The sequence below is a fragment of the Rattus rattus genome, chromosome 2 (assembly GCF_011064425.1).
Source record: "Rattus rattus isolate New Zealand chromosome 2, Rrattus_CSIRO_v1, whole genome shotgun sequence".
NCBI classification, from domain to species: Eukaryota; Metazoa; Chordata; class Mammalia; order Rodentia; family Muridae; genus Rattus; species Rattus rattus.
In genome coordinates, this window is record NC_046155.1 from 2,140,737 (window position 1) to 2,160,960 (window position 20,224).

General features: G+C 46.6%; 1 long non-coding RNA gene across 1 annotated transcript; it reads right to left on the reverse strand.

The window, feature by feature from the left end:
* Window positions 1-2,404: 2,404 nt before the first annotated feature.
* LOC116890729 lies at window positions 2,405-19,904 on the reverse strand. The gene is made up of 3 exons (XR_004386779.1): window positions 19,701-19,904; window positions 14,990-15,029; window positions 2,405-2,448 (listed from the first exon to the last, which is right to left on the reverse strand). It is a non-coding gene; the product is annotated as an uncharacterized LOC116890729 (long non-coding RNA).
* Between the last annotated feature and the right edge of the window lie 320 nt (window positions 19,905-20,224).

A 20,224-nucleotide genomic window follows, 5' to 3' on the forward strand; every position in this document is an offset into this window, starting at 1 on the left:
TATGTGTGTGTGTGTCTGTGTGTCTGTGAGAGACAGAAAGTGTGTGAATGAGTGTGAGAGTGTGTGTGTGTCTATGTGTGTGAGTGAGTGTGTGTGTGTGTATAGGGTAAGGTTCAACTCCCAACACTAGCAGTCTCTTATGGTTCAGACTGATGTCAAGACTTTGGTTGAACTTGAACCACTCCCCCATCCTGTGGCCCAAAAGATACCAAGCCAGAAATCACTCCGCCCTGCCTTCTATGAACTGTAAATAACAGGGACGCTCGCTGGAGTAATTAGAAGAAACTGCTGGCCAAGAGCTCCGAGAAGGGTTAGGTGTGGCTTGAAGCACTCTGTGTATTTTCGCTAAGCCAAACATGTAGCCAGTCAAAAATACACGTCGTTTAATGAGCTTATAAACTTGGAGTGACTCTTCACATCTTATAGTGAGGTCTAGGGTTCAAGCATCTCAGCATCAAAGGCCTACTGCATGGTATTCCGCCCCGACCACTTCCTCCAGCCTATATGCGGCTTCTCCCTCAGCGTATTCTTCTGCCCAGTTAGCTGACTGGCCCAGACAATCCAACCTCCAACGTTGGTGAAGGAGGAAAGGACTCTGGACAAGTCGTCTGCCGTCTTAGCCTTCCCTTTCCTCCCTCCTTCACCTGACCAAGAGTCTCACAAGGCACTGGCACCCTGCCAACCTCCTATCCTCTCACAGGAGAAGAGCACATCTGAGTTAGATTCATCAGCTTGCCCTGGCTCTCCGATCCTGAGTTCTGAGCGCTCTAGTTTAAGCCATTGTGCACTTCTGGTTCCTTTCCAATATTTCCTCTCTACATTGTTTCTAAGTGGTGAGGGAGCTGAATAGAGGTGTACAGCATCTTGCTGACAGGGTGAGTCTAGGGCAGGAAACACCCTATAGCAACTGTTCCACACGTGACTTGAGTTTGTCACAGCCTCTGGGGCTCCTCTTGAGGTTGCAGTGGGTGAGGCAACTTGTCTGTGGCTTACCTGGCCACAGTTGGATTTCCTGATCTTCCCTTGCATTTTCTTCCCCAGATTTAAGATTGGGTCTGTTTCTCTGCCACCCTCTACTTCTGATCCATGCTAACCTAGAAGCAGAGGCAGAACGGATCTCCAGATGAACACTCTTTTCAGAGCTATGGGTGACCTTGCTGTCCCACACCATACAACTATCTACTAATTAAACAGTCAGGCAACATTATAATCAGGTCAGCTACATGTACTGATTTGAGACTTTGGCTCCATTCCTTTCTCTCCAGGATTTGAGCATCAAGAGGGAACTTCTCAATGATCCAACAGTGCAATTTCTCACACACCAAGTGGACTCCTTAACCTGTCTAAACCAACCCTGACAGTCTAGGACTTGTGGCATCTGCCCCAATACCCAAGCTTTTCCTGTGACCTTTTGTTTTTCTGCTTTCCAAACTCTGTTGTTCATATTGGACTCCCTGTGCCTTCAAAAGTAGAACCTAGGGACCAGAAAAACATTCAGTAGGTAAAAATGCCTGCCACCAAGCCTGATGCCATGGTAAATTCAACCTCCAGGGCCAGAATGGTGAAAGGAGAGATTGGACTCCTGCTTGTTTTCCTTTGCCCAATGCATGCACACACACATACACACAGACACACATACATACACACACACAGACAAAAAGACATACCCACATAGACACACAAACATACACACACGCACACAAACACACACACACGGACACAGACACACACACACACATACACACACATATACACACACACACACAGACACACACAGAGACACACACACAGACACACACAGACACACAGACACACAGACACACATAGACACAGACACACACACAGACACAGACACAGACACACACAGCCACACACAGACACACACACATACACACAGAAAGAAACAGAAAACACACATAAACTGTATGTGTGAGAAAAGCACAGAACAGACGCGCGCACACACAGACACACTGACACACACACACACACACAAAGAGAGAGAGAGAGAGAGAGAGAGAGAGAGAGAGAGAGAGAGAGAGAGAGAGAGAGACTATTATTTGATAAAGAGAAGACCTAATCTTATATGCACTGGATTTTGGAAAACCATCAGGACATGCTAAAAATTCATGACACAAAAGTTCCTCACCCCCATCCCTGAACCAGTTGAATCACATTTGTCCCTTCTCCAAGATGGCATGACTCCATGAGACAGGCAACTAGGATCTGTTTCCTCCTCCCAACAACAGCCTAGAGGTGACAGCCCCTCCAGGAGAGAGTGCCACCTCAACCCCTACCTTTGATTCGGAGGAAGGCCTCAGGAAAGGGTGCTCTGTGATGTGAGAGGCCAGGTGAGAGGCCAGGTGAGAGGCCAGGTGAGAGGCCAGGTGCAATTGAGGAAGGTGTCAGGAGAACGTCTGTCGAGCAGGTCTGGTCTAGAAGTCTTAGGAACTAAAGGACAAAAGAGAAACAGTTGAAATTCAGACTACCCTTCCTTCAGACTCATCCTCATAGCATGCATATATATGTTTTGTTTTTTGGGGGTTTTTTTGAGTTTGTGACACTCACACGTACCCTTTTCCCATCCTTTTCTCAGAGGAGAGCACCAGGCTCTGACTTGTCCCATCTTAGGTCAGATGGGTCAATGGGTCAATGGGTGGATTGCTCTGTTTGTAGACATCAGCTACATGTAAAGAGCACTACAGATGCTATCTCTCAGCATGTTGGGATCCACAGTCCACACTGGCTTCTGGCATCTGCCCTTATTTGGGAGAGGGACTGCTTGGTTATCTTTCAAAACAGAATTACATGTAACCCAGGATGATCTCAAACTCCCTACAGAGCCAAGGATGGCCTCGAACTCCTAAACTAATTGTCTCCACCTCTCTGGAGCTGAGATTGCACAATATGATTTACCACAAGTGGCCCCTTGACCCCAAAAATCTCATCTCCAGTTAGATTAGAAGACACTTGATATTTTTGGTCAAGACTTGCCACTGGTAGCAGGCACTCAGCCTTACTTAATCCTCTCCCTCTTACCCAGTGCTGGCCGGAGAGCCCTCACACGAGTGAGCAAGCCCAGCATGGGCCACCGTAAAGTTGACTTCTCTGACAGTGCTCTCCCGAGCTTGCTTGCCTCAGCAGAATCCAGCAGGAGCAGGGCACTCTTTCCAGACTGGTCCCCACCACACACAGCTCCTTTTCCTCCCATTCTCATCTTTGATTTTTCTTTTATTGCCAAATAAAAAGTTTGCCACCTCAACAACAAAAAGGAAGACTGATTTCTCCCCTGATACATCAAAAATCCTTTAAGGTTTTATAAACACAAGTAATTACCACAAAGGGTTGGGGTTATGAGGGAAGAAATGGAATCAAAAGCTGGCCGTGGAGCACTCTGGGGACTCCCGTCTCTGCCAGCCCACCCTTGCCAGCCAGTCCGAAGGGGAAGGCCTGTGGTTGCTGACAGGTCTCTGAGATGCCTACAGTTTTAGAATGGACAACTGATAGGTGATCTAACAAAGGCCATTGTGTCTTCTGTCTGAGAAACAGAGACTGTCCCAGAAATCAGAAGGCACCTGGTTCTGCACAGGACAGCTCCGAGAAAAGGCCATCCTTTGCCACCTGCAGCTCAGACAAAGGTCTTCATGTTGTCTCCCCTTGCTCTCTCTCTCTCCAGCCTATTTTCTCCTTGGACACCAGGTTCATTAGAGCAGATAGAAAAGCCAATCAATTTATCTACACTTTGCATTCTCAGTTCCATTTGCTCCCTCACTTAGGAGATGAGTTAGCAGGAAATGAATTTTCTCCACATCTGCTAGCTCTGAGCAGGAGGAAAGTCTTATGGTCTTGTATCAAACTGGCTCTTTCCGGATTAAAAAGTAATTATTCCAAAAGACGGCTTTATGGTTAAAATTAAACTAGCTGAAAGCTATTAGAACCTGGACTTTGGACAAATGCCAAAGAGGGCGCTCTGGGCATCTTTTGAGAAAGGGGAGGAACTCACTAGAAAGAAGAAATCTTAAGCAAATGAACATATTAAAAAAAAAAAATAGGGAAAACGCTGAAACCTGTTCCACCACCCTCCCTCAGTTAGTGGCACCTCTACCATTAGGAAAGCGAAACCAGTGGTGGGTGGGGTGCAACAGTTGCCAGGTCATCCTGCCTGGAGAAACCCAAGACTGTGCCTACATGAGAGACGTGCAGCCAAGGCACAGAGGCAACAACCAGTCGGCAATCTGCGTCGCTCTTTGGCTGGGCATCGGGCACGGGGACTGAATGAGGCAGGTCCGTGTCTGTGGTCACTGGCTCACTGTTTGAAGTGACTTCAGTGGCTTGCCCTGGTTTGTTATTCCACACTTTGATTAACAAGCAGCTAGGAAAACATAAGAGGGCACTAGTGTGCAAGAAAAAGCCCCAGGCGCTGAAAGCTTGCTGGGTCAGGAGTACTGGAGTCCTAATGGGTGTGGTGGGGCAGGGACCAGAGCACTGCACCTGGTAGAGTCAAGACGGTTCCGCAGCGCCCTCTGCTGGTCGACTGCGACCACACCTGAGGCTGGACGTTTTCCTTCTCAGCCTGCCCTCTGTTGGACAAAAATGCTTTCTACCTTCACCAGGCCTTAGAATACAAGTGGTGTTAGGAATATCTGGTGGGGGAGGTGGGAGATATCACGTCCACATCTAGACAATGGTAATGGTGGTCACACTCTTGACCCAAGTTTATGTCTGGGGCTGTACTCCAGGGCAAAAGAAAATGCTCATGACTTTCTGTTTCCACCCTCACATGGTCCGGCTCATTTCCTTGGAAGATCTTTCTCCCCAGTGTCTATCAAAAAAAAAAAAAAAAAATCAGTCACAGCCTATAAGAATTTCAGTTATTGGGGGCTGGAGAGATGGCTCAGTGGTTAAGCGCACTGACTGCTTGTCTAGAGGTCCTGAGTTCAAATCCCAGCAACTACATGGTAGCTCACAACCATCCGTAATGGGATTTGATGCTCTCTTCTGTTGCATCTGAGGACAGCTACAGAGCACATAATAAAAAAAAAAAAAAAAATCTTGGGGTTGGGGATTTAGCTCAGTGGTAGAGCGCTTGCCTAGCAAACGCAAGGCCCTGGGTTCGGTCCCCAGCTCCGAAAAAAAGAAAGAAAAAAAATCTTTAAAAATAATAATTTCAGCTGTCTTGTTCACAAATTGACCTTCACTTCTTCCATCCTGGGTATTGGGCCCAGGGCTAGCAAATGTTAGGAGAGCAGTCTGGCTGAGCTAACCCCCAACTTCCCTCTTCTCTCCGAGATAGGCAGATCTGGAACTCACCCACATCAGTCTCCTAGGTAGCACGGATTACAGGCCTGCATCACCATGCTGGGTCAAAAATATTCCTTTTTTTTTTTTAATTTTTTTGGACAGATGGACAGATGAGCCAACAGTTAAGAACACTTGTTGCTCTTGCAGAAAACACAGGTTTGGTTCTCAGAACCACAAGGTGGCTCACAACCATCTATAACTCTAGTTCTAAAATGTCAGATTTCCTCTTCTGGCCTCCACGGGCACCAGGCACTCACGTAATTCACAGACAAACACACAGTCAAAACTCATACACATAAAGTAAAATGAACTGCGTTACACTGTTTATCCATGTGTGGGGGAAGGGTGTGGCTCTCCGGTGCAGCTCTGCAGGAACCCACTGTCTCCTTCCGCTCTGTGGGCTTCAGGAATGGAACATTTTACCTCCTGAGCCATTGTACTGGCTCCCATGGGTATTTAACACAATTTTCTTCTTTCCCTCTTTCCTTCCTTCCCTATTCCCAGGGCCTCCTGTATCCCAGGCTGGCCTTGCTATCATGTATCACATGACCATGTGGGCAAACACGACTTTAAACCTCTCATCCTCCTGCGCCCACACCTCAGTGCTGGAACTATCGGCATGCTCTACCCCACCGAATTTACCAGAGTGGGGACTGCACCCAGGGCTTCATGTTTGCTAGGCAGACACTCTGCCAACTGGGCTCCATCCCCGGCCCCCAGTGTGCAGCATAGTTTAACTTGCTGTCAACTATATGCTCGATGTATAAAACTCCTACTAGCCTCTCTGTGTCCTGGATAAACAGTCATTGCTGTATCCTTAGAACCTACATACCACAGGGCCCAGGGGAGCAGTATGTAGGTGTTTGGTAAAATATCTGTTGAATCAAGCGTCGATGAATCATAGGAACTGGAATATGACAGCCGGAAATGGAAGTAACAAGGTCCCACAGCCTGGGAGGAGGAATTCTATCTCAGGAGAGGCGCTACAGTGGCATGTGTTTTTCATTCCTGCACTTGAAAGGCTGAAGCAGGTAGAACTCTGTGTGGTCAGTCTGGGCTACATGGTGAGTTCTAGGCCGGCCAGAGTTACACGGTGAGACCCTGTCTCCCGCAGCATATGCTACCCCAGCTCCATGAGGGGCTGAGGAGATGGCTCAGCAGTTACAAGCTCTAGTTGTACAAGCCTAAGAACCTCATTTCAATCTCTGACTCCTGACACTCACAGCGGAAGGGGAGGACTGACTCTGAAAAGTTGACATCTGACTTCCTCATGTGCACCACGATACACGCAGGCTGCAGCACACATAATATGCCCTCACCTCCACGCGTGTAAACATACACACTAGTAATGCATTTTAATATGGGGCTGGGAGGCATCTTCCAGGTTGAGCACTGCACAGCATGTCTGACGCCATAGGTTCAGTCTCAAAGCAAACAAACAGACAGAGCAGGGGAGCAGGCCTTTCATCTTGAACTAGAGTTTGTAACATATTTTGAACCCGCGAGGTGCTAGTTTCACAACACAGCAAATGCACTAATTGCCACGAGACTGTAGCTTTAAAATGCTAATTATATGTTACATGAACTCCACATCAATAATAAAAAATGAAAGGACAGGACTGTAATGTAATAATTATGATCTTTGACCAGTAGACATTACAAGTCCTTGAGGAAGTCTGCACGGACAGCACGGCTCTCCTGCAGCCTCGTGGTTTACACAAATGGTTTACTGAAGAGATTCCCTCCAGCACACCACAAGTGCACTCGGGAAATAGGTAACGCGTGATAATCCCAGTGAGCCCAGACACATACCCTGTCAAATGCCCCACACGGGCCGCCCGCTGCCCCCACTTCTTTCTCACTCTGCTCAGTGCCAAGTCATCAGAAAGCTCTTCCTAAGAACAGTCTTCCTCCCCTTCACCCTTTAGGCTGCTTGATTTTTTGTTTGCCTTTTGGATTGCTTTGTTTTTATTTTTAAGGTATAGACTTTTTATGTAGCCTTGGCTGTCCTAGAGCTGCTTGACTTGTAGACCAGGCTGGCCTCAAAGTCACAAACATTTGTCTGCCTCTGCCTCCTAAGTGCTAGGACTTAAATGCATTAACATTACATTTTTTTCTCTTATGTTATATGTGTGGGTGTCCGCCTGCCCTGTCTTTGTGCATCATGCGTGCCTAGTATACAAGGAGATGTGAAGAGGGTGTTGGACCCCTGGAACTGGAACTACAAACAGTTGTGAGCCACCATGTGGATGCTGGGAACCAAACTCTAGTCCTTGGCATAAGCAGTAAATGTCCTTTGGGATGTTTTGTTTTGTTTTTCAAGACATTTTCTGCGTAGCCCTGGCTGTCCTGAACTCACTTTGTAGACCAGGTTGTCCCTGAACTCAGAGATCAGCTTGCTTCTGTTTTAACCACTGAGCCAGCTCCCCAACCTGATGCTGCCCGAAATGATTTAAGCAGAACTGGGCTGTTTGTCCATCTGGTTCTAGTTCTATGAGTATCCTGACATGCCTAGTGGTGCCAGATGACACAGGATGAATTCTTGTTAAATACATGGAGAGAGCTTTGCCATGGACCTGCCAAGACCTTTAAGAGGGGCTGTATTTTTGATGAAACACCCCCAACACAAAATGTCACTGAGATTCAAAAGTAAACAGCAAATAACGACAAAAGCCAGGCGACAATGTCACACACCTTTAGTCCCAGCACTTGGAAGGCAGAGGCAGATGGATCTCTGAGTTTGAGGCCAGCCTAGTCTACAGCATGAGTTCTAGGGCAGCCAGGGCTACACAAACAAACTGTGCCAACCAACCAACCAAACAAACAAACAAACAAAACAAAACCAACCAACAATCAAACAAACCAAATATCCAGCTATGGAGACTGAAACCCAGCTCTGCCGGTTCAGTCCTGGCTTGGGCTCCTGCTGTCCTCAGCTCTGTGGGTGTATTAACCTCCTCATGTCAGGCTCTGATCTGGATCTGTGAGACAGCAAGGGAGTGAGGAGAGAACTCCCCCAAGAACAGCCTAGGAATGACCCTAGCAGTCAGGGCATCACAAGAGAAGAGCAGGACATAGACACTGGAGAGGCTTCAGAGTCCAGCGAGGAGGGGTGGGGTCTCACAAAACCCTTGTAATCTGGACAGAGATGCTCCCTGACACCCAACCAACATGGGCCTCAGTTTGTCCCAGGGGAAAGCTTGCAGGGCAGGCCTCTAGAGGTTGAGTGATATATTGCAACAGGGGAGATAACCATTGTGGGATGCAAAATAAGCCTCAGAGACACAGGGGACCCCAAAATCAAGGCCAGTGACCTCCTTCTGCAGTCTCAGAGCTACACAGCCACTACGAGACCAGAATCTGGGAGAACAAGCCCCTGCACTCTAGTGTCCGCTGAACTCGCACCTGCTCCAGTCTGCCTGCCTCAGGGCAGCTCCCCGGGAGCAGGCAAACTCACACAAGGAGGAAAACATGACCATCTCTCCAGCTGACTGTGGCCTGAGTGCGGTGTCCCTGCTACACTTTAAAACACTCAAGCTCGCGCAAGGCCCTGGGTTCAGTCCCCAGCTCCAAAAAAAAGAAAAAAAACAAAAAAACAAAAAAACACACAAGCTCATGAAACCAGAAAGCTTCTGTCAGGCAACAGATACCGTCAATAGGACAAAATGGCAGCCTACAGAATGGGAAAAGATTTTCACCAACCCCACATCTGACAGAGGACAAATATCAAGATATATATAAAGAAACTCAAGAAACTAGATGTCAAGAAAACAAATAATCCAGTTAAATATGGAGTACAGATTTAAACAGAATTCTTGATAGAGGACACCAAAATGACTGAAAAAAAAATTTTCAGCATCCTTAGCTATTAGGGAAATGCAAATTAAAATTATCTTGACATTCCGTCTTATATCTATTTGAATGGCTAAGATCAATAACACAAGTGACAGTTAATGCTGGTGAGGATGTGGAGCAAGGAAAACGCTCCTCCATGGTTGGTGGGCCTGCAAACTTGTACAGCTACTTTGGAAATCAAATAGCATTTTCTCAGAAATTGAGAATTGATCTGCCTCAAGACCCAGCTATACCATTCTTGGGCACACCCAGAGGAGGCTCCATCCTACCGCAGGACACTTGCTCAACTGTTCATAGCTGCTTTTTTGTTTGTTTGTTTGTTATTTGTTTTTTGCAGACAGGCTTTCCCTGTGTAGTTCTGGCTGTCCTGGAACTCAATCTGTAGACCAGGCAAGCCTCAAACTCAGAGATCCACCTGCCTCTGCCTCCTGAGTGTTGGGGTTAAAGGCATGAGCCACCACCACACTTCTCATAGCAGCTTTATTCATAATAGCCAGAAACTGGATACAACCTAGATGTCCCTCAACCAAAGAATGAATAAAGAAAATGTGTTATAGTCACACAATGCAGTGTGATTCAACTGTTAAAGACAATGACATCATGAAATCTGCAAGCAAATGGATGGAAGTAGAAAAAAAAAATCATCCCGAGTGAGGAAACCCAGACCCATGACAAACATGATGTGCACACACTTATAAGTGGGCATTAGCTGTTACTAAAGGACAATCATGCTATAATCCACAGACCAAGAGAGGCTAAGTAACAAGAAGGGCTTGAGGTGGGGGACTCAGGGGTCTCCCTGGGAAGGAGAAATAGATTTTGCAAGTGGACTGGGGGCAAGAGGGATGGAGGGAGAGAGTACTGGGAGAGAAGACTGGAACTGGGGGGCATTTGGAGGGCTATGTGAAAACCCAGTGTAGTGGGAACTCCCAGGAGTCTATGAGGGTGACCCTCATAGATCCTAGTAATTGGGGATATGAAGCCTGAACCAGCCATTTTCTATAACGAGGCAAGGACTTCCCACAGTGGGATTGGGACATCAATACAGCCACAAAACCTTTAGCCTACAATCTGTCCTGCCTGCAAGATGTGCTGGGGCAATGGTGGCCCAGAACTGGTGGGAGTGGCCAAGCAATGATTGGTCCAACTTGAGGCCCACATGAGAGGGAGTCGGTGACTGACACTGTGCGGAGCGAGGGTCAGGAACCAGAGCTGGGCAGTCTAGAGACCCAGGGTAGAACCAAAAAGGACTTGGGGGAGGGGAAGAGGGGGGAGGCAATGAAATGACTGCTTAACGATATACTCTGCTATACTCATAGATCAGTGCCCAACCCGACTGCCAGCAGAGCCAATCAATGGGAGCAGATAGAGACACCCACAGCCGAACACTCTGGCAGAGCCAGGGGAATCCTGCAGAAGGTGGGAAGGACCGTAGGAGCCAGCGGGATCAAGGTCACCACAAGAACACCTGCAGGTCAGGCACTCAGCCCCTCACACTGTGATTCACAACCATTTGTAACTCCAGTTCCTAGAGATCTAATGCCCTCTTCTGACTCTGAGGGCACCAGACATGCTCACAGACATAGATGCAGGCAAAACACTCATACACATAAAATAAAATAATCTAAACAGTAATTTTTAAAAACTTCATAATAATAAAGTATCTAGCTTGACAAGATTATCTGTTTGCCAACCTGGATCTTGAACTTTCACTCCATATGCAGGAACATGTTGCCAAGGTTAAGTAAAATATAAAACTTAAGAACATGTTGAAGGGGTTGGGGATTTAGCTCAGTGGTAGAGCGCTTGCCTAGGAAGCGCAAGGCCCTGGGTTCGGTCCCCAGCTCCTAAAAAAAAGAACCAAAAAAAAAAAAAAGAACATGTTGAAATTGGGTCTCTAAAGAAAATGTTCAGCTGTCTGAACTGTGGAAGGCACCATCATGTACATCTATACAAGTCCTCCCCCCAAAAAAACTTCCTTAAAAAATAGCCAGTCTACAGCTCAAAACCTAGAAGATGATCCATCACAAAGAAACAAACAGCAACGACAACAAACTCACCACAATTGTCTGCCGCCTCCTTTTGCCATTTTCCATTCCTAGCTACATTTGTTTCTCTTCTTTCGTTGGGATTTTGAGACAGGGTCTTCCTAGATACACCAGGCTGGTCTAGAACTCAGTGAGTTTCCCTCCCTCCAAGAGCCCGGGGGGGATCACAGCATGAACCAATCTGCCTGTTGCTATATTGTAGTTTAAAAACATTTTTTTCACGCTGGGTGGGTCTTGCCCAGGCTGACCTCAAACTCACAGAGATTCACCTGCCTCTGTCTCCCAAGTGCTGGGACTAAAGGTGTGCATGGTCACTTCGGGCCTCTGCTGCTTTTGATCAGTGCAGACCTCAGGACGACAGCCATTCATTCCCCTTTGTTCTGAAGCAGCTGTCATAACCCCGCTCCACATGGGCTCAAGAACCCTGAGTACTGAACACTCCCCCCTTTTTTTTCTTTCAGTTCTCACAGCATGAAGGAAAAGGGGAACAAAACAAACAAGGCATGGGTCTGGTCTCACATTCACTCAAACTCAGAAAGGATGCTGAGGCAGGAAGGCGGGCCTGGGCTCAACACTGATTAAAGTGCAGACTGACATCTAAGCCACACTCAGGTTCCTCTCACGGTGGAACACTGGTGCAAACATGGCAGAGGTGGGCGGGGACCCAGGGGGACTGGAGCATCCAGGTGAAGGGACCAGACAGTTGTCTACATTTGCTGCATGGGTCTGATGCGGCCAAGTATCTGTTTTCTCCAGGAAATCCAGAAACATAAATTTTAGTGTGAATATCTAAATTTTTGTTTTGTTTGTCTACAAATTTTAATTATTTTAAAATATAAAAGTTTTTAAATTTTAATTGTTAAAAGTTAATTAGTTCCTGAAAATGATCCCCATATAACATGTCTGTGACTAGAACTACTACCCAAGAGCCTGGCTGTATGCATTTGGGCTCAGCGAGCAGCTCTAGGCCTATCTACCAAGCATTAAATGTTGCAGCTGCTTCTCTCCCTTCCCCTCTACTTTATGTGTTGTTGTTGTTGTTGTTGTTTGTTCGTTAAGACAAGATCTCATATAGGCTAGACTCAAATTCATTTCTTATCCAAGGATGACTTTAAACCCCTTATCCTTCCTTCAGCTCCTGAGTGCTGAGATTACAGGCTCCACCACACAGTTTCTAACTGCTTCCCTGGGAGCTGACCTGACCGGGAATAAAAAAGAAGAGGCCCTGAACAGGTTTAAAAATCCTATTCAGGGGGTTGGGGATTTAGCTCAGTGGTAGAGCGCTTGCCTAGCAAGCGCAAGGCCCTGGGTTCGGTCCCCAGCTCCGAAAAAAAGAAAAGAAAAAAAAAAATCCTATTCAGAGCCAGAAAGTGTAGTGCACACCATTAACCCCAGCACTTAGGAAGCAGAGCTAGCCTGGGCTACAGAGTGAGTTCCAAGACAGCCAGGGCTGTGAAAAAAACATCTAACCAACCAAGCAACCAACTAACCAACCAAGCAACCAACTAACCAACCAAGCAACCAACTAACCAACCAACCATCTAACCAACCAACCATCTAACCAACCAACCAACCAACCAACCAACCAACTAAAAAGAACAAAAACAAAAACCCAGCTGGAAACAAAAGAAAGCCAGAAGCCACAGCACGCACCTGTAATCCTAACACTCCTACAGAGACAACAAGCGGAGATAGGAAGTTCTCCTGAAAGGCTGAGAGCCAACAACCCTGAAGGTCATAGCCCAGTGGAGACAAGAACCCTGCTACAACGAGGTGTAAAGCAGTGATCCACCCCCAAGAGCTGTCCTCTTGACAGCCATACCTCCTGTGACTCACTCTCTCTCTCTCTCTCTCTCTCTCTCTCTCTCTCTCTCTCTCTCTCTCTCACATACACAGGTGCACACACACCCACACACACCTAAGTAAATTAAACCCCACAATCTCTCCCCAAGGCTGTCTCTTGAGGCCGCCCTGAGGTGCGCATCAGCCAGCCTGTGAGCTGGGTGCCTCCTCCCTCACCACTTATCCACAATGAATGAGCAAGGCTTGCTTGAATACTTTGGTTTTGGTATTTGTTTGTTTGTTTGTTTTGGTTTTGGTGTTTGTTTTGGGAGGGTTGGGGGCCGTTGAAACAGGGTTTCTTTCGCTCTACCACTGAGCTAAATCCCCAACCCTGAATAGGATCTTTTTTTTTTAAAGATTTATTTATTTATTATATGTGAGTACACTGTAGCTGTCTTCAGACACCAGAAGAGGGCATCGGATCTCTTTACAGATGGTTGTGAGCCACCATGTGGTTGCTGGTTGAACTCAGGACCTCTGGAAGAGTAGTCGGGTGCTCTTAACCTCTGAGCCACCTCTCCAGCCCCTGAATAGGATTTTTAAACCTGTTCAAAACCTCTCTTCTTTTTATTCCCAGTCTTGCCTTAGTCCGTAGTCCTGCCCTCTCCACCCTGGACCACTACAATGATCTGATTTCCTGCTTTGAGTGGCCCCTCCCCTGGGCCCAGGAGGTTCCATCTCTAGGCTTAGTCAATTCCATCAGTGAAATACAGGTCTGCCGCTGTCACACTCCTGTCACCGACAGAACAAAGTCTAAGTCCTCTCATCGAGGCTCTTCCCATGTCAACATCTGCTGGGCCCGGACAACATCGCTCCTGCTGTGGCTGTACCAGATCCTCTCCATGCCCGTTCCCGAAATCCACTGGGCTCCCATCACAGGCAGGCGTCAGCACACTCTCCTTTCTGCCTAGACAATCTATCCTCCATGGTCACCTGTATGGTCCCTGCTCCTTTTTATTCTTTATTATTTTCTCAAAGTCAGGGTCTCACTACAAAGCCCTGGCTGGCCTAGAACTCTCCAAGTAAACCAGACTGGTCTTCATTTCACAGAGATCCACCTGCCTCTGCCTCCTGGGTGCTACTACAGCTGGCCCTTCTTACCCTTGTAACTCCAGTCCTGAGCCACATACTGAGACCTTGTCTTGAAGAAAAGAAAGAAAGAAAAAGAAACCAGATCACTGGAAATATTCAAAAGGAAAAAAAAATCAGAAACACATAAAATCACTCGGAAGTCCTTAATCCCCAAATGTGTGAATTTCGGCTGACTTTAGCAGGATAGGGTATTATATACACAAACCCATCCAGACGAAATGTTATGGCCCTGTTATCTCAGCCGCTTGGGAAGCTGAGGCTGACAGTCATGAGTTCAGTGCCAAACTAGGCAACATAGCAAGAGCCTTCCAAATAAAACAAGGGCTGGGTGTAGAATGTACACTTTTTTTTTTTTTTTTTGGTTCTTTTTTTTTTTTTCGGGGCTGGGGACCGAACCCAGGGCCTTGGGCTTCCTAGGCAAGGGCTCTACCCCTGAGCTAAATCCCCAACCCCGAATGTACACTTTTTAATCCCCCCAGCTTGGGGGCAGAAGCAAGGGGATCTCTGTGAGTTCAGAACCAGCCTGGTCTACATAGAAGTTCCAGGCCAGCCTGAGCTACATAGTGAAACAATAAACTCAGTAAACAAACAAACCTAGACAACCCAACACAGCTCACTGACGAGGCAGGTGACACTTGTCCAGCTTGACTGTCGCTGGTGTTGGGGGCTGGTGGAATGCATCTGATATCTCGGGTGAGTCACCCAGCCTCCGTGCAACAGAAACCCGGTGACTCATCAGAGTCCACACTTCCCCAAGTGTAGGCCATTTCCCATACAAGGGCAAACGCTGAGTCTTCTCCTTGTGCCTAAGAAGACGCCTCAAAGAGAGGACAACACTTCACTCGCAGACTCACCAGAGGAGTCTTCAGACGACGGTCTCAGGTACGCATAGGCCTGAAGAAGAAAAGAAACATTAGTACTTTTTTGAATTTGTGTCCTTTCTTTAAAAGATGTTTTTATGGGTTGGGGATTTAGCTCAGTGGTAGAGCGCTTGCCTAGGAAGCGCAAGGCCCTGGGTTGGGTCCCCCGCCAAAAAAAAAAAAAAAAAAAAAAAAAAAAAAAAAAAAAAAGATGTTTTTATGTATATGAGTATTTCATATACGCACACATCCATACCCCACGTGTGTGCAGTGCCTGAGGAAGTCAGAAGAGGGCATCTGAACTGAAAGTACAGATGGTTGTGAGCCACCATGTGGGTGCTGTGCTTGAACCCCACCCAATCTCCTGAAAGAGCAGCCAGTGCCCTGAACGGTTGAGCTGTACCCAGAGCCCCTGCATTTATGTTCACAAAATTGCCACTGAAGTGATCCTTTTGCAAACTTCGCTAACTGAATGGAAGGGTTGTTTATCTGCCTCCCCCTTACTCCAGGCAGAGCCTGCTTTGGCAAGCTAGTAAACGAAGTCAGCTGGTCCAGGGACAATAGAGAGTGATGTGTAGCAGAGGAGGTGGCTCTGAGGTCAGGCTGGCTGAGGTACAGCCTGGCTCTGGCAGTTCTGAGTGAGTAGACTTGGTAGAGGAATGGTGCCTATTGCAGAGAACTGAGCAATGGGTTAAATGATAGAGAACATTCATAGTGCTTGGTCTGGACCTGTCCAACTTAACTGCTCATATCAAGAAGCCAGACGATCAGTGTCATTCACCACCACAAGATCTTATGACCAAAGAAAGGCAGGAATGGGGCTGGAGAGATGGCTCAATGGTTAAGAGCACTGACTGCTCTTCCAGAGGTCCTGAGTTCAGTTCCCAGCAATCACATGTGGTTCACAACCATCTGTAATGAGATCCAATGCCCTCCTCCTGTGTGTCTGAAGACAGCTGCAGTGAACTCAGATACACTTAAAAATCTTGAAGAAGGGCTGTGAGATGGCTCAGTGGTTAAGAGCACTGACTGTTCTTCCAGAGGTCCTGAGTTCAATTCCCACAACCACATGGTGGCTCACAACCATCTGTAATGGGATCTGATGCCCTCTTCTGGTGTGCATGAAAACGGCTACAGTGTACTCATCTAAAATAAATAAATAAAAAATCTTGAAGAAAAAGAGGAGGAGGAGGAGGAGGAAGAAGAGGAGGGCAGAATGGCCTTGCATATTTGCAATGTCAGCATTTAGGACACTGAGACAGGATCGAGAGGTTGAGACCAGCCCGGGGTAAGGCAAGACCTTACCTCAAAACAAACAAACACACAAATGTACCGGAGAAATGACTCAGTGATTGAGAACACTTGCTGACTTTGCAAAGACCTGGCTCACAACTCCGGTTCCAAAAGATCCAACACCCTCTTCTGGGCTGCATGGGCACAGCACCCATGTGGTGCATAGACATACGTGCAAGCAAAACACTCATACATGTCAGAAGAAATCTCTTTAAATTTCTTTTGAAACGAACACAAAAAAAGCACCCTGCTGGTAGGCCGGAGGCAGCAGGAGCTTATCTTTACAGGGTTCCACGTCCACTATCTCGCCTTGATTGGCCAACCACAGGGTCAGAGTTCTCAGAAAATGGAAGAAAGGGGGAGCGATCAGTTTATGGCCGAGGAAGGAGCAGACACATCAGGGTCAAAGAGCAGAAAACAGGCCACAGCCACAGACTGTCTGGCTGTGTAATTGGCTCCAGCGTAAAAATAGATCTACAGTCCCAGTGGCCACTATGGAGGAAAACAAAGCACATCGGCGAGTGCGCACGCATTCTGTGCCCAGACAAACCTCAGGGTCAAGTGTGGAACAAAGACCTCTGTGAGCATCACAGAGACAGTCACGCAGGAAAACCACTGCAATGATTTATCCCTTGATGTCAAATGGTACTGAGAAGGGTAGAGTCAATGAATGCAAGATGGATTCCGTGAGTACACACTTAGTGGACTACGGCAGGCCCCACAGACACACATTTCTGTTCTCGTACAGCTTACATGCTGGAGAGGACAGGGAGATGATTAATAACTACTACAGGCACAGTGTGGTTTGTAAGTCTAATACTCAGTAGGTGAAAACATGATTGAGGGTAACAGGAAGACTTGTCTCAAGGTGGGAGGGGCAGGGAACTGACACAATGTTTGACTCCTATGGTCACTTTCTGTGGCATCTACCAGATGATGTAACGGACCAAAATAAGGAAAAGAGGGATGGGGAAACTATCTAAGGGTTCACCGTGCACACGGAAATATAGCAAAGGGCTTAAAAATCTTTGGAAAAAAAAAATCTTTGGAAAACAATGAAAAAGTATGAGACAGCCAAATGCAGTGCCTGGCATTTCTGATTCCAGCTGAGGCAGCTATGCATTTGAGGCCAGCCTGGGCTGCACTGCGAGTTGTAGGCAAGGGTGGGCTATAGCCTGAGACCTTGCCAAAACAAATGAAGGCTGGAGATTTTTGGTGCTGTCAGAGTGCTTGCCTCGTGCACAAGCCCTGGGCTCCATTCTCAGCATCACATAAATTGAGTATGGTGGTTCGCACCTGAGACCTCACAACTCTGGAGGTGGAGTGAGGAGGGTAAGAAAGTCAAGGTCATTGTTAGCCACATATTGAATTTGAGAATCTGAAGCCAGCCTGGGCTACAGAAGACTCTGTTTCAAACACACACACCACTATCACCACCACCACCACCACCACCACCACCACCACCACCACCACCAACAACAACAACAATTAAAAAACAATTAGGGGATTGGGGATTTAGCTCAGCGGTAGAGCACTTGCCTAGCAACCTGCAAGGCCCTGGGTTGGTCCCCAGCTCAAAAAAAAAAAAAAAAGAAAAAAACAATTAAAGACATGATGCTATCACATGCTAATGACATTCATATGAAAGTTCTATTCAGAAATTGTGCTTTAAAATAAAAATAGCCGGGTTGGGGATTTAGTTCAGTGGTAGAGCACTTGCCTAGCAAGCGCAAGGCCCTGGGTTCGGTCCCCAGCTCCGAAAAAAAAGAAAGAAAAATAAAATAAAATAAAAATAAAAATAGCCAGAGGAAAATGGGGGTGAAATATCTTTTTTTTTTTTTTAAAGACAGGCTGTCTTAGAAATTGTTCTGTAGATCAGGCTGGCCTTGATCTCAAAGAGATCTGCCTGCTTCTGCCTTCAGAGTGCTGGAATTAAATGTGCCACCACCTCAGGCTTGGTGAAATATTCTATTCTATCCACTCTACTACTCTACCATAGGAACCTATCTTAATAATGGTGCTTTGTTTGTTTGCTTTTTAGGTTTTTGTTTTTTGTTTGTTTTGGGGTGTGTGTGTGTGTGTGTGTGTGTGTGTGTGTGTGTGTGTGTGTCCAAGGAAGTAGTAAACCTCCAGTTTAGTTCTGGGAATAGAACCCGGGTCTTTCTCAAGAACAACAAATGCCCTTAACCAGTGAGCCCACTCTCTAGCCTGATCATGGAGTCTTTTTTTTTTTTTTTTCCTTTTTTTTTTTTTCGGAGCTGGGGACCGAACCCAGGGCCTTGCGCTTCCTAGGCAAGTGCTCTACCACTAAGCTAAATCCCCAACCCCATGGAGTCTTGACAATAGCTACTTGAGCCCTTTTCTGGTCCTTGGGATGAGGGAAGATTATGAACAAGGCGTGAGTCAAGTGTACAAACCTGCAATACCAGAAATCAGGAGGATTGAGACTCTGATGCAGCCTGAGCTAAGAAGAAACAGATATTCCAGGCCTTGGGAGACAGAGGCAGGTAAATATTTGTATTTGAGAGAGCAGCCTGGTCTACATATAGTTCCAGGCCAGTCAGGTGTACATCTCTAACCCATCATCAAAACCAAACCAGACAGACGAACAAAAACACAAAAAAACAGGTAACTGGATGAATAATTAAAAGTGAAAGATATAGTCAGGTTGTGATGGCCCACATCTTTAACCCTAGTGGAGGCAGGTGGATCTCTGAGTTCCAGGACAGCCTGGGGCTACATAGAGAAACCCTGGAGAGAGAGAGAGAGAGAGAGAGAGAGAGAGAGAGAGAGAGAGAGAGAGAGAATATGAGAGAATCCAGGTACAAAGAAAAACTTCGGGGTTGGGGATTTAGCTCAGTGGTAGAGTACTTGCCTAGCAAGCGCAAGGCCCTGGGTTCGATCCCCAGCTCTGAAAAAAATAAAAAAAAAAAAAAAAAAAAAAAAAAAAATCAATAAAACCAAAGGGGGGGGGGGAAGCCCAACAAATAAAAAATAAAAGCGCAAGGCCCTGGGTTTCACCCCAAAAAAAAAAAAAAAAAAAAAAAAAAAAAAAAAAAAAAAAAAAACTTCACATTAAATCCAGGCACTTCAAATCTGATGTCAGCAGTGGTGAGTCTGGGAAAATGAGATTAGTGACCAGTGATGCCGAGTTTAGTCCAGACCCACAGGGCTCTGTAAGAGGACTGTCAACACAGACTGCACGGAATGTATAGAAACAGTAAAGGAAATCAATTTAAAATTCGATGCACGCCTTTAATCCAGCACTCAGGAGGCAGAGGCAAGTGAGTTGGAGGCTAGCCTGGTCTACAGAGCAAGTTCCAGGATAGCCAGGGCTACACAGAGAGACCCTATCTCAAAAAACTCAAAAAAAATAAATTAATAAAAAACAAAAAACAAAAAACCAACAAACCTAAGCGCTGTGGCAGGGTGTGGTCTCTCATCTCCTTCACCTTTTATTCAGTTGATGCTTTCCTCTTCGCTTCTCCCAGCTGGAGCCCCTCTGCTGGTGTCTGCTTCAGGCACCTCCTTCTTTGCTGCTTCTCCACGGCCTTCGATGTCAAACCTTTATCCTGCTATAATCTGTTTTTGACCTTCTCCTACATCTCATAGCCCTGACCATGTCCATGTCTGTCAAAATCCAGCTACCTCCAGACCCTTTTCTCAAACGGTTCTTTAAGCAGAAAACAGTCAGTTTCCTTCTACGTAGCATTCACTCCCAAATCGTTTCTGTCTCCTTAAAATGCTTCCATTGTCCTCTTTCCCACTCTTCACGTCCATTGAGGCTGGCTTGGCCTCCATGTCCAGTGGCTCCTCATGCTCCTATGAGGCCGAGATTCCTCACTCACATTTGCCCTTTCATGACCAACGAAGTCCTTGACTCCAGCTTCTCCTTGATGTTCAATACTCCAGTCTCCTTCTTCACCTCCATCTTTT